Genomic DNA, 14,321 nt, shown 5'->3' with positions numbered 1-14,321 from the left:
CAGTGGCCATATGATCTTGCACAACAAGTAATCCCATGTGTCGGAGGGAACTACAGGTGCTGGTTTACACCGAAGATAGACACAAAATGCTGGAGTAATGCAGCTGGATCTCTGGATAGAAGGAATGGGGTAATCCTATCATTTTTTTTTAAAACAAGAGGTCACCAATGATAATTATAATAAATCCACTTAACATTAAAAGAAGAGCAAGAGTTCAAATGGAAATACCAATAACCAAATTTAAATAGTATAAATCCTTAAAAAATACACGGAAAGGCTCTTTTGTTTTCTGTTGCACTTTATGAAAACCTAATGATATACCTTTCGATATTATGTCTGATCATAACCTATTATCAAAGCTTTCCCCTCCCCCCACTTTTTTCATGGATTGTGGGTGTTGTGTAGGCTAGACTATTTACTATTAACCCGATTTCCCCCAAATAAAGTAGTTTGCTGGATTATTACAGAGGGCAGTTAAGAGACAACCATCTCTGATATTTATATTTATGTGATCGAGAATAACCTCAGTTTAATGTGATGAAAGGCTGAGTGCATAACTGCAGACCTAATTTTAGCCCTAGTACCTTTAAGCAATGCCATTTAGTAAAGAATTACAACAATTAGAACTACTCTGGATGCCTTAAATTAGATTTTAGTCTTGATGCTTAGAGAGGATGGTTCTAAGAGATCATCCATTGATGCTATATGGGTGAAACTAAGAAATAAGAAGGCGCTGTCACCTTGATGGGACTGTGGTAGATATAGGTCCCCGAATAGTTTGTGGGAGCAACAGGTGGAAATACATAAGGAGATCACAGATAGCTTGATTAATCATAAGGTTGAAGTAGTGGCAGATTTTAACTTGCCAATTGTCAAATCCCACATCAGGGTGCTATGAGTATGAATGGGATAGAATTTATTATGAGCGTTCAGGAACATTTCTTTCAATTAAACTGTGGGCAACCCTGCCAGAGAAGACGCACAAGTCCACATCTCCCCTTCGGCAAAGAGTGAGGTGTTAGTGGGGGCACTTTGGGTCCAGTGATCATAATTAGATTTTTATTACTTTTGAGAAAGGATTGGTCTGGTCCAGAGAGCTGAAGTTCTCAATTGGAGCAACAATTTTTTTACAGCATTAGGCAAGACATTTTCAGAAGTTGATCGGGGAAGGCCTTTTGCAGGTAAAGATAAATTTTCATTTTCAAGAAACAGGCCTCATCGGCCCACTGTGTTCGCACCAAACAACGATCCCCGCACATTAACACTATCCTACACACACTAGGGAACAATTTCACATTTACCAAGCCAACTAACCAACAAACCTGTACCTGTATATACACCTTGGCATGGTTATATACACCTTGGCAGGACAAATCAAAATAGAACGTACATGGTAAATGGTAGGGAATTGGAGAATACAGTTGAACAGAGGGATCTGGGAATAACTGTGCATAGTTCCTTGAAGGTGGAATCTCATATAGATAGGGTGGTAAAGAAAGCTTTTGGTATGCTAGCCTTTATAAATCAGAGCATTGAGTATAGAAGCTGGGGTGTAATGTTAAAATTGTACAAGGCATTGGTGAGACCAAATCTGGAGTATGGTGTACAATTTTGGTAGCCCAATTATAGGAAGGATGTCAACAAAATAGAGAGAGTACAGAGGAGATTTACTAGAATGTTGCCTGGGTTTCAACAACTAAGTTACAGAGAAAGGTTGAATAAGTTAGGTCTTTATTCTCTGGAGCACAGAAGGTTAAGGGGGGACTTGATAGAGGTCTTTAAAATGATGAGAGGGATAGACAGAGTTGATGTGGACAAGCTTTTCCCTTTGAGAATAGGGAAGATTCAAACAAGAGGACATGACCAGAATTAAGGGACAGAAGTTTAGGGGTAACATGAGGGGGAACTTCTTTACTCAGAGTGGTAGCGGTGTGGAATGAGCTTCCAGTGGAAGTGGTGGAGGCAGGTTCGATGGTATCATTTAAAAATAAATTGGATAGGCATATGGATGAGAAGGGAATGGAGGGTTATGGTATGAGTGCAGGCAGGTGGGACTAAGGGAAAAAAATTGTCCGGCACGGACTTGTAGGGCCGAGATGGCCTGTTTCCGTGCTGTAATTGTTATATGGTTATATGGTTTTTTGAGTGTGGGAGGAAGTCGAAGATCTTGGAGAAAACCCACGCAGGTCACGGGGAGAACGTACAAACTCCGTACAAACAGCACCCGTAGCTGGGATCGAACCCGGTTCTCCGGCGCTGCAAGGCAGCAATTCTACCGCTGCGCCACAGTGCAACTGGCAAGTGGGAGACTATTAAAAAGTGAGATAGCAGGAGGTCAGGGCAAAGATATTCCTGTTAGAGTGAATGGCAAGACTGGCAGGAATAGGGAACCCTCAAATGGTATTGAGGCTCTGGTAAAGACAAATGGGGCGTTTGTTAGTTATAGGCAGCTGGGATTAAGCAGTAGGAGGAAGAGTGCAGGGGAGAAAGGAACACATTGAAGTAGGAAATAAGGAGATAGATTATCTTTGAACTGCCAAAGCTAAGAGATTCTATGTAGATTAAGAGCAAAAAGTAAGTAGGCAGAGAACAGGGCTTCTTAAAGATCAACCAGGTCATCTATATATGTGAAGGCACAGGAGAGGGGCAAAGTGATAAAAACATATTCCTTGTTTGTATTTACCATTGAGAAAGGCATGGGTGCTGGGAACTCAAGGAAGTTATTAGTGATGTCAAAGAGAATCCACATTGCAGAAGAGGAGGAGCTGGTAGCTTTAAGGTGAGGGAAGGAACAGCAGATGCTGGTTTAAACCGAAGATAGACACAAAAAGCTGGTGTAACTCAGCGGGACAGGCAGCATCTCTGGAGAGAAGGAATGGGTGACGTTTTGGGTTGAGACCCTTCTTCAGACTGACAGTCACGGGAAAGGGAAACGAGAGATATAGACACTGATGTAGAGAGATATAGAACATTGACTGGAAGGTGTGCAAAAATGTAACGTTGATAAAGAACACAGGCCATTGTCAGCCTTAAATGGCTTAAGGTAGATAAATACTCAGGACATGATCAAGTGTGCTCTAGGATCTTGTAGGAAGCTCAGGAAGAAATCACTGGGGCCCTGGCAGTGATATGTATATCATCTATAACCACAGTGAGGTGTCGGAAGACTGCAGGGTTGCTAAATGTGCCTCTATTTAAGACATTTTGCAAGGAAAATTCTGGAAACCACATATCAGTAAACCTTACATCCATCATGGGCAAGTTATTGGAGGGGATCTTGAGACAGGATCAAATCACATTTGGAAAGGCAAGGACTGGTTAGGTTTATTATTGTCATGTGTAGCAAGGTATAGTGAGAAGTTTTGCTCAGCATCTTATCCAATCAGATAATACAATCAAGTCAAGTCAAGTACAAACAGGAAGATACAGAGTGCAGAATATAGTTCTCAGCATTGTAGTACATCAATTCCATAGACAGTTTATTGTGGCCTAGGGCAGAGCTGTTCCCAAACCAACCTGTGATGCCACCCAACACCATGCTTTCGATGGCGCATCTGCAGAAGTCTGTGAAAATCATTAGAGACATGCCACATTTCCTCAGTCTCGCCTAGAAACACAGGCGTTGCTGTGCCTTCTTGGTGGTCTCATCAATGTGGTTGGTTCACAATAGATCATTGATAATATTAAAGCCAAAAAACTTGAAGTTCTCAGCCATTTCCACCTTTTTTTTTTTTTTTTTAAATCAAAAAATTTATTCAATTATTAAAAAATAATATTTACACGACAATAAAACAAGCCAGAACCCACCACCATAAATACAATACAAACATATATCCATAATAAACTATTATACAATTATGATACAATCCTTATTGAGGATACATTCAACACCCTGCGGTGCCCAGCGGTCCCTGAACTCCCTCAGGGTGCCTGTGGACAGGGCGTATTCCCTTTCTAATCCCACCCGAGCACGGACGTAACCCCGGAAAAGGGGCAGGCAGCTGGCCCGGGTAGAGCCCTCCACCGCCTGGCGCCGTGACTCGCGGATGGCCAGCTTTGCCAGGCCCAGGAGCAACCCAACCAGGACATCTTCAGCCCTATCCTCTCCCCTACGCACAGGGTGTCCAAAGATGAGGATGGTGGGTGAAAAATGCAGCCAGAAGGCAAGGAGCAGCCCCTTTAGATATTCAAACAGTGGCTGCAGCCTCACGCACTCCATGTACACGTGGTACACAGACTCTTCCAGCCTGCAAAAGTGGCAGGCGGCTGGCGAGTCTGTGAACCGCGAGAGAAACAGGTTGCAGGGAACACCTCGGTGCAATACCCTCCACCCCAGGTCCCCAATGTAGAGGGGGAGAATCCCTGCGTAGAGGGACCCCCACCGGGGGCCCACCTCGCGACCGAAAGGCAACACTGACGCCATTTCCACCTTGGAACAATTGATAGTGATTGGGGCATGTACTCCTCCACGGTATCTGGTCAATATCGAGCTCCTTCACTTGCCGACAGTGAGGGAGCGGTTATTGACCTGACGTCATGTTACAAAGTTCTCTTTCTCCTTCCTGTATGCCATCTTGTCATTGTTGCTGGTGTTAGAGATGGAGTTTGAATATGAACGTACAACCATGATGGTTCAATGCTACTTTATTGTCACCTGTACCAAGTAAAGTAAACTTCATTTTTGCATACAGCTCAGTCACTAGTCCAGGTTAACTCGTATTATCTGAAATACATGGAAGAATTGTGTTACTATGTAGCTGTGAGACCCCAGAACTACTTAGGGAGGTGTTAACATAGAAACAAAGAAAATAGGTGCATGAGTAGGCAATTCAGACCTTCAAGCCAGCACTGCCATTCAATATGATCATGGCTGATTATCCAAAATCAGTACCCTGTTCCTGCTTTCTCCCCATATCCCTTCATTCTGTTAGCCCTAAGAAAACATCCAATGAATTGGCCTCCACTTGCTTCTGTGGCAGAGAATTCCACAGATTCACAACTCTCTGGGTGAAAATGTTTCTCCTCATCTCAGTCCTAAATGGCCTACCCCTTATTCTTAAACTGTGACCCCTGGTTCTAGACTCCCCCACAATCAGGAACATTTTTCCTGCATCTAGCCTGTCCAATCTCTTGATAATTTTATATGTTTCAATAAGATATCCTCTCATCCTTCTAAATTCCAGTGAATATATGTCCAGTTGATCCATTCTTCCGTCATATGTCAGTTCCGCCATCCCGGGAATTTACTTGGTGAACCTACGTTGCACTCGCTCAATAGCAAGAATGTCCTTCCTCAAGACAGGAGACCAAAACTGCACACAATACTGTTAAAAGTGAGAATTGCTGGAGAATTCCACTTCTTGCCTCCGATTTATGTGCTGTGCCCTCTATTTATTTCCTGCGCTCTCTATCTTTACAACGACAGAAGGTGGAGACCAATTTGAAAGTATAATAGCGTGCATTGAATGGATGGAAGAAACCATTTGACTAATGTGGCATTGAGGGACAAATCTTGTATTGCATAGAATTTATGCCAGGAATTAGGGACTTGAGATCGAATGTAGAGCAAGAAAGTTGGATACTCCTGTGGCGAGTGATGTCGTGAGAAGAGTGAAACACAATAGTGAGGCATAATAGGAAAGAATGAGGGTCTGAAGCAATATTCACATCAAGGTATATGTAACGTCGTTTTTACGTTCCTTGATCTGGAAAGGTTACTACACAGGTTGAGGCATTGAATCAATAGATGGGGCTTCCGCAGCTCATTTCCAAGGAAACTTACAGCCATTCCCCACCCGCCCCCCTTTGTATCACCAATGGATTACTCCCTCCCCTCGGCCCCCACCAGCCCAAGCAGCCACAGTGAAAAAGCAGCACATCTGTTGTCAGCTGTGGCTTCTTCAACAAGCATACCAAAGCCAAGCTTTAAAAACCTTAAAAAGTCGTTCCTTTATTACGGGAAGCTGAACTGGAGTGGTGTGCGTCATCAACCCGATTTCTAGGGGCAATTGGTTAAAAAAAAAGCCGAAAATATGTTCCTGGTTTGGCTGCATTAAAGAGGATTTAGCAAACACACCATACATCTACCCCTCACTACCCAACTCACCCTTTCTCCTGACCCATTCATCCCCACCGCTTGCTCCACTGGAGATTAAAGCTCCTTCCTCAGTCTTGGAGAGAGAGTGTGTAAGATTATACACAGAGTGGAATTCTTTGCCACAGAAGGTTGTGGAGGCCAATTCACTGGATGTTTTCAAGAAAGAGTTAGATTTAGCTCTTAGGGTTAAAGGAATCAATGGATATGGGGAAAAAGCATGAACAGGGTGCAGATTTTAGATGATCAGCGATGATCATATTGAATGGCAGTGCTGGCTCAAAGGGCCGAATGGCCTACTCCTGCACCTATTTTTCTATGTTTCTACATTTTCTATGTTTCTAGACTGAAACTCAAACGCATGATAGCAGGGAAATCACAGCTGTCATTCTGATGAACTTTCTTGCTTATTTAAATCAGACTGAATTATATCTCCGACTTCAGATCAATTCGTTATTGCTCGGACAGCAGATCGGATTCCCAGTGAAAGTGTTACTCATTTTAATTTCCAGTCATTTAAAATAATATAAATTTATTATCACACTTATCCTTGGTGTTCATAGAGGCTGTTAGATGATGTCATACTTCAGTGTAAAATATTGTAGAACTTACATGGGTCATAACTAATATTAAATAAATAAATTATCCATAATGTTGACATTTTTATGAACTTTCTGAGATATTGCACCATAGGTTATGTAATCTTTTCCAAAATAAGTTCCGAACCATAACATCACTGATTCTACATCTCACTTGCAACGAGCTACCTAGATTTACAATAATTTGTTGATCTGCTGCAGCCCTCTATGCTGTTATTAAGAATATTGGTGTTAAATATTTAAACACTTGAGCAATGCTTATAATACATAAATCCTTATTTATTTGGCAATGAACTAGCAAAAAAAAAGTATAACTTATCATTATTAGATTTAGACTACACATTGCAGGAACCCTGAAATGACAACAATAAATAAAATGGAAGTATCCACACAGTATATCAATCTCAGCACATGGGCAAATGGAAATAAGGTTTTAAAATTGCATCAGAGCTGACAACTTGAAGGAATTTTTTCAAACTTACTAAAAACAAACCCATGAAACAATGAAATAAGCAATAACGCATTCAGAAGTTTAGTTTTTTTGAGGAAAACAGACCATTTAGAAATAATTTAATTTTACACTACTCATCGAGGCAGCACAGTGGCGCAGCTGATAGAGCTGCCGCCTCACATGCCCAGAGACCTTGGTTCAATCCTGACCTCAGGCGTTGTCTGTGTGGAGTTTGCACGTCCCGTGACCTTGTGGGTTTCCTCCCACATTCCAAGGCGTGAGGGTTTGCAGGTTAATTTGCCTCTGTGAACGTCCCCTAATGTGCAGGGAATGGATGAGAAAGTGGGATGACAGAGTTAGTGTGAACAGGTGATCAATGGATGACTAGGACTCGGTGGGCCGAAGGGCCTGTTTTTATCCTATTTCTCTAAAACAAATTAAACTAGTCAGATTACCATATTAGATAATTATCATATCTCCAATTTAAACATGGAAAACTGAAAATGCTTAACTTGCCAGGTGGCATTTGGAGACAAAGAAACAAGACTCAAAGTTTCAAGTCAACAATCCTTAAATAGAATTTGTTTTTGTGATGCAAAAAGAAAGGGAAGGATAAGAGAGAGAACACAAATTTATAATACAGCAGAATGTGAGAGAGGCAGCAAAGAAAGCTAATAAGCCAAATAAATAAATAAACAATGAGGATCTAAATTGTTTTCTGTAAATGTAAAGGCGATGTAAACACCTATAGGAGATGAACCTGCTTAATGGAAGGTCCTATATGAGGGAACTATTTCACTACAACGAAAAGGAACAGAAAGAAGTAATCAGCAGGAAGATAGCAAATGATGTGCAGAAGTTTCTATTGCAAAACAAAGCACTGGAGGAACTCAGCAAGTCAGGACATCTGTGGAGAGAATGGACATGCCCCTCTCACCCATATCTCTCCCTCTGGCTTTACATTTCACTCCTCATCAGATGCCCTTTAAACGTCACCTCGATCCATCCTCCAATCAAATCCTCCTCCCCACCTGTATCCACCTATCACTTGCTGGGCTTTGTCCCGCTTACACCTCTCTCCCCGCCACTCTAATCAGTCTGAAGAAGGGTCCCAGCCTGAAACGTCATCTATCCATCCCTTCCCCAGATGCTGTCTGACCCACTGAAGTACTCCAGCACGTTGTGTTTTGCTCAATATTTCAACACATGCAGTCTCTTGTGTCTCCAGCAGAAATGTCCTCACAGTTTGAAGGTAGTTGTGCCATTTAAAAAATCCTTTGATGGGATCAGAGTGCTGCTGGCAAGCGCATCATGTACTGACCAACTCTAATTTCCATGAAGTGGCCTTGCTAAGTCAGGTCCAATGGGTGGAATCAATCACACATGTAGGTTGGAGACCAAATTGATAATGACAAAATCAATGACAGATTTTCTTCTCTAAAGGATATTAGTCAATCACGTTGTCCAAATACATATAGGAAGTCACGAATGACCGACCATTACACCATTAAGAAAAATAGTGTCATTCAAATTTTGGTGTGGGGAATGTGAAGTTTGCTATGTTAGGATTAAAGAACAACAATTCAAAATGTTTTCCTAATTGTGAGGGTCAAGAAACAATGATGCACAAAGGGATTTCTGTGCCCATGTAACTAATAACTAAAAGCAACCAATAATGAATAGAATACTCTTTTTTTACATCTAGCTTTTACCAGGCCACATCTGGAGTATCTCGTTCAGCACTATGCATCAGTCAGGCAGGATTTATTGGCCAGGCAGAGGCTCACGTATGAATTCATCAACATTATTCCAAGTTTCAAGTGGTTAGATTAAGAGTATGTCTCATTAGTTAGTTTTGTATTTCTTTGAGTTTCAAGGTTGAATTATGAGTTAATACTTGCTACGTTTCGAATGGTGAATGGGGACAGTCAAGGAAATGCACAGAATTAATTTCTTCTCGTAAGGAAACCCCAAATAAGATATTGCAATGTTGAAATTAGAGACAGGCTGCTTAGGAGTAAAATCAAGTAGGATACATCCTTTTTCTATCCTAGGAACAGCGGAGAGAGAAGAGTTTTTTTTGTCTGAATTTCTTGGAATTAGATGTGATGTTTGGTGGACTGTGTGGGGTGGGAGGACCCGTTGCTCCTCCCGTTCTGCAAGTGGCGCTGCACAGTATATAGTTTATTCTCTGTGTGCAGCCATTTAGAGTTATCTTGCTGCCATAATTGAAGTAATGTAATAAAGATTTCTGTTGTACCTTGAAGACTCTCAAGTACTTATGCAGACATAGAAGACAAACACGAAAGTGATGTCAGAAGTGGGATTCTTCGGATTGCATCCAAAGACCCAGATAAGAGCCTATTTTAAAAAAATATATATATTTTTTGAGTTCTGTAGTGAACTCAAACTACCATGTCTCAGCAATTTGATCGTTTCGATCCTGAGCGAGAAAGGTGGTCATCGTATTTAATGTGCGCTGAGTTTTATTTTGAAAGTATGGCGATTATGACTGACCAGAGGAAGAAGGCTCTCTTGTGTTCATCAATGTCTCCAGAAACTTTTGCACCGCTTCAAACTTTACTTACAAAAGAAGTAACTGAAGCCTCATATGCTGAAATCACAACGGCTTTGCAGCTGCATTTCGAAGAAAGTCAACATTTTCTCGCAGCTCGCTTTGATTTCTACAGGACAGTGCAACAGGAAGGGCAATCGATAACCAAATTTCTTGCCAAACTTCGCACCAAGGCAAAGGCATTTTAAAACTCAATGCAGCGAAAAGTGCCAAGACAATGCGTTGCGGGATAGACTGGTCATGGGCTGCAGGCACGCATTCATCCAGCAGGCGATTCTCAAGGAATTGGACGCCTCATTGAAGAATGTGCTGCAGTGTGCTAAGATGGTCGAGCCGCTGAGTAAAGAACTGCACAAAATGGCCGGCTAAACGGCGTCGAAGCTCCCTCAGGAGGTGCATACAGTTTGTCAGACACGTCCACAATGCTAGAAACCAGGTTGAAGGAGATGCTCGCCCAGAAGATGCGTTTGGTCCACTATGACCCATCAAAGCCGATCTCGCTGACTGCCTATGCATCGCCATATGGTCATGGAGCTGTAATCTCACAAACGGCGCCGAACGGCAAGGAAGAACCAATCGCGTTCGCATCCAAAACGCTGATGACTGGCCGAGAAAAACTACAGTCAAGTGGAGAAAGAACAGCATACAGATAAAGCAAATACTGATAACTCTTCATAAGAGAACACTGAGGAAAACTCTGTAGACTCTGAGCCTTTAGCAAGACTTGTGAAACGCAAAAAAAAAGGCAGGAAAAGAAAAGAGTGAAGCAAGGTCCAGCTAAATGGAGACGTTCAAACTGGAAAGGGGGAATGTGATGTTTGGGGGATTGTGGGATGGGAGGACCCATTGCTCCTCCCGAGCAGCAGGTGGTGCTGCACAGGACCAAGGGAGATGTCTTGTATATAGTTTATTCTCTGTGTGTAGCCATTTAGAGTTGTCTTGCTGCCAGCATTGAAGTAATGTAATAAAGATTTATGTCCTACCTTGAAGACTCTCATTTACTTGTACAGACCTAGAAAATGAACACGAAATTAGAAGAATGAGGGGTGATCTTATCTGAACATATAAGAAGATAGGGGGGCTTATCAGTGTTGATGTGGAGATGTATTCATCAGTGGGAGAGTCGGGAACAAGGGCACTTAGCTTCCCAGTCATTTAAAACAGAGGCAGTGAAACTCTGGAATTCTTTGCCCTAGTTGGTGGAGGCAACAGATGGGGGTAGATAAGATGAAGGTAGATAAACATGTGAAAACTCAAGTAATTGAGGGCTGTGCGAAATTGGCACAGGAAAGGAATTGAGGCCAGCATAGACCAGCCATTGTTTGGCAGGGCAAGCTAGAGGGTTTGGTAGACTACTCCTGCACCCATTTTGATTTGTGTACTTGCAAAATCCCTTCCCGAGGGCCTTGTAAAAGTGTAAATAGATTTGAAGTACAGATCTAATTGATTGATGCGAGATCACCAAAATAGCTGAATTAATTAATTACCCTTGTTGTTACAATTGAAATAATAAAGATTACACATCCAGCAAATTCACAGTGAACAGCATGTGAAGGAAGAAGTCATGAACTATTTGGCTGTCAGACAAGGTTAAGCTGGAACTATACAGCATACGTTTCACTGTGGTGTGCAGAAGGCAGCTGCAGCATAGCAACTTGATCCACTGAATGCTGCACATTGGATCACAGTTGGGTGCTAAAGGAAAGATTGGAAAGGCATTAGGCTTCTATATTTTACTGAGTATTAACTGATCAAATATTCCCAGTAACTAATATGATTTTATCAAAATAAACATTTTCCCATTTCTTGAAGGCTCCGCCACACATCCCAGCAGTTCTATTCAATTAATAAACATATACATCTATGGATTTTTGTTTTAGCCTGCCATCAGTATGAATTTAACAGTCAGCCTAACACAAAGAAATATGGGGTGAGCATTCCAAGAAAATAATCATCCTCACAAATTTATATGGCAGTTTATTCTGTACTTGATTTCTTTTATTAACTCAGCTCTAATACAGTCTTACAGTTATTACATCGTGTATTGTATCACTTCAAGGGTAATATAATCATTGCACAGAAAATTAAACCCAAATACTAATCAAAATCCATACACTTCTTATAACAAAACCTTTTTTTATTGCAATCAGTATTAATAACCCTCTTCAAGTTTTTTTTAAAGTTACCCATTATTTGCAATTGCAAGACATTGTTTAGCAGGCAAATAAACAATCTACATTGATTCCGAGCTGTTTGAAATGGGTGCAAATCTCAGGGGTAAAGCTTAGCAAAGGAGCTTCTTGCTGCTTTTGCCATAGAATTCCAGGGCTAAAGTTCTCATTTGTTTGCACTAAGAAAAGTATTTGCCAAATATTTCCAAAGTCATACTAAAATGGATTCTATACTATTTATCCTCCCAACCCCAATTTATCATTCACATTTTTTGCAAAGTCTTTCTGAGCTTATTTATTATTACTCTCATAGGTTTTGATAATTAGCATCTTGCCTGTAGCAAAAATTCACAGAAAATTTAAGGGCAGGAATTGCAAATGAGTTACCCTCCCTTTTCCTGTTTCTGAATTCTTTTGGCCTCTGGACAAACCTCTCAGTTTTTGTTTTATTCCCCTTCTTTAACTGTGTTTTTTCCCCTGTTAAGTGGTTCCCTTCACCCTCCCAACCAAAATAAAAGCTCAATTGAACTAATTTATAACAAAATAAACAATACCAAAACACAAATGCAATCCCCAGGTCTCATCAAAGAACTGCCTTCCAGTTACTAGAAGACACATTTTACAAAAGGAGCAATATAAATGCTACCCATTCTACAGCGTAGCAATGATTATAATACTCATTCTCTTCGAATGAAGTTTCTGTCAGTAATTTCCCATTCACATATGAAGCGAGGGAATCTATGAGGTTAGTTGTAAGAGTGTAGTTTTCAGGAAATCTCATTCTTTTGACGATCTATCATTATCTCTCTCTCTTCCCCCCCCTCTAAAACATTTGAACCCAACATGTTTTTTTTCCCAATGAAAGCTAATTTTCACAGCATCATTTCAATTGAATTCTAATTTTGCAAAATTACTCCTGTTATAATAATCACAACAGTTGGAATGACATCACAATTTAGGAATCCGCATCCTTTTGGAGGAGGTTTATAAGACCAACATATCCAAGATCAGAATAAAATACATAATCTGTCCTTGGCTGCATAATTAAATTCATTTGGTCACTTCCCTTCAATGAATTCTAACCTCATCTGTTTCTGCAAAGAATGGATAAAAGTGTTTTAAACTTTGATTAAAGTGGATTCAGCATTTTAAAAAAATTTTCACATCAGAATTAGAGGCTAAATTCTAGTGCGTTTAAAACACAGCATTTTTGCAATATGTGCAACTTTGAAAAAATGTTTCACCCATCACTAAATATGCAGAGGTCTATAATGAGTGGAATTCTAAATGCAGACAACTATTGCGTTTTTGTTTGTAAAAACAGAAGCACACACACAGGTAAAGAGGGGACATTGAAAGCATTCGGAAAGAGGACAATATGTGTAAGGAGTAAGATCCACCTGATGCTTGTTCAATAGGGGAAGAACCTGGGGCCCCCAGTTCTAAACCCGTTATTTCCAGTGTCTGCACACCAAAGCTCGCGTTTGGCCCAAACTTGACCCAAACGACCCACGGTAAACCCAGGTCTGTACTGTTCATCCGGAGATCGGGGAGCACTAAACATCTGTAAATCATTCTAAATGTTAGTCAGTTGTTTGGAGGGCTTTTATGAGGGGTGGGGGGAAACTTTAATTCTCCAATTAATACTCGCACGCGAGCTTCTGCTCTTGGGAGTCGGCGGCCACAGTGTCCGAATTATGCGGCGACCCGGAGAGGCATTGACTCCCCGCCAGCGCTGCGCCGCCGCCGAAACATCGTGGAGCTGGGGCTGCGGGGCCAGGGATTTTTGTTTGGGGTCTAGCTCCAACCGGCACCGCTCTTAGCCGGACTCCAACAGCCCCAGCTCCACGATGTTGGGAGTCAGCGAAAGCGTAAAGCTTAGGCACGGCGACCCGGAAAGGCATTCGGAAAGGTAGGGGACAAAATATCCTCTATGTTCACCAGGAGACTACATTTAAATGATCCATGATTCCCCGGTCTCCGGGGAGGAGGCAGCCGCTCCAGACTTTTCAAGCCGCCCGCGCTACCTATCTAATCTACGCTAAAAATCTTCCATTCCGAAATCCGAAAAATTCCGAAATCCGAGAAGTGTCTGGTCCCAAGGCTTTCGGATAAAAGGTTGTGCACCTGTACCAGAAATTAAGCCTCAACAAACTGGACATGGTGTTGTAATAATCTCAGTGGCCCCAAACACCAGCAATCAAGGTCAGGATTTGACCTTTGATTCTGTTGCCTGTACCATTCATCCAAAGAAGTATCATATGTTACTCAGCAGTCTTCACCTCATTGGCAATCATTCAGTCGAGTGTGATTGTCCTGGTGCGGGCAAGGTCCTTTCTGTGGGCCTTGAGAGGGCTGAAGCAGCTGACCCTGGAGCCAGAGTCTCTATTGCAGTGTGGGCATGGATGAGTGACCTTTCACCCACAACCAA

The 14,321-nt window shown here is 41.7% G+C and overlaps 1 long non-coding RNA gene across 2 annotated transcripts; it reads right to left on the bottom strand.

Annotated features, from left to right (window-relative positions):
- Positions 1-1,262: 1,262 nt before the first annotated feature.
- Positions 1,263-12,951, bottom strand: LOC129703949 (uncharacterized). 2 transcript variants are annotated; one of them, XR_008724652.1, is made up of 3 exons: positions 11,207-12,951; positions 4,430-4,723; positions 1,263-3,721 (listed from the first exon to the last, which is right to left on the bottom strand). It is a non-coding gene; the product is annotated as an uncharacterized LOC129703949 (long non-coding RNA). The 2 variants fall into 2 exon arrangements; XR_008724653.1 differs by lacking the exon at positions 11,207-12,951 and adding an exon at positions 7,354-9,349.
- Positions 12,952-14,321: the final 1,370 nt, after the last annotated feature.

The sequence above is a fragment of the Leucoraja erinacea genome, chromosome 15 (genome assembly GCF_028641065.1).
Source record: "Leucoraja erinacea ecotype New England chromosome 15, Leri_hhj_1, whole genome shotgun sequence".
Taxonomy (NCBI): domain Eukaryota; kingdom Metazoa; phylum Chordata; class Chondrichthyes; order Rajiformes; family Rajidae; genus Leucoraja; species Leucoraja erinaceus.
This window is presented reverse-complemented; position numbering and strand designations above follow the sequence as displayed.